Source organism: Pteropus vampyrus, unplaced genomic scaffold (assembly GCF_000151845.1).
Source record: "Pteropus vampyrus isolate Shadow unplaced genomic scaffold, Pvam_2.0 Scaffold1717, whole genome shotgun sequence".
Lineage (NCBI taxonomy): Eukaryota > Metazoa > Chordata > Mammalia > Chiroptera > Pteropodidae > Pteropus > Pteropus vampyrus.
Window position 1 is genome coordinate 8,689 of NW_011890498.1, and position 819 is coordinate 9,507.

An 819-nucleotide genomic window follows, 5' to 3' on the forward strand; every position below is an offset into this window, starting at 1 on the left:
TTTCACTTTTTAAAAAGCTATTATTGATATAAACAACGCATAAAAACCTTCTTGTTTTTTTTAAGAAAAAGATCCTCTCTACAAATAACTACTCTTTTAACTTTGGTGTGTATCCTTTCAGAATGTTCTCTATGGCTTATATATATATACGTATGTACAGAGGTACATATATGGGGCATGGGGTGTGAGCATGTGTCTATGTGTGCACATATATATTGCCTATTACAAATACAACTTTGTGAGACTTTCTAGAAACTGCAATAAAGTCCTTATTATCTTGCACTGAACTTCCATTCAGAGGAGGCTGCCCTTTGACTGGCTTCAACAGAAACACTCCTGAATTCGAAATGATTAAAGAAATCAGAGTAAAGCTCCACACAGTGACACGGTGCCTTTAAATGGTCGCCGTGTTTCCTCATGTTTTCTGATTCGATCAGCATAATCGATTCGAATGATCGAGACTGGCACACATCTCCTCCACATCTAGCTTCACCTCTCCTGAGGTGAGAAAGAGGCGAACCCTTTTTCGAAGCACATCCGCCCGATTTCACGCCCTGGTTCATTCGTGTGACAAACTGGATCCAGCTCCTCCCGGGGGCCAGCTTCCCTGGCCGCCCCGAGGACCTCACCGTCCTTTCCCACGGTGACTGCATCACACTGTCAATAAGACGCCAGGGACGGAGTCGCTCCGACTTCTCAGCTGCCTCTATGGGACCTGAGCAAGCGTCTCCTCTGAGCCCCCAGTCCTCACCTGCACATAGACGGGCATATACAAGGATCCCCAATCCCCAGGCTGTGGACCGGTACCAGTCCGTGGCC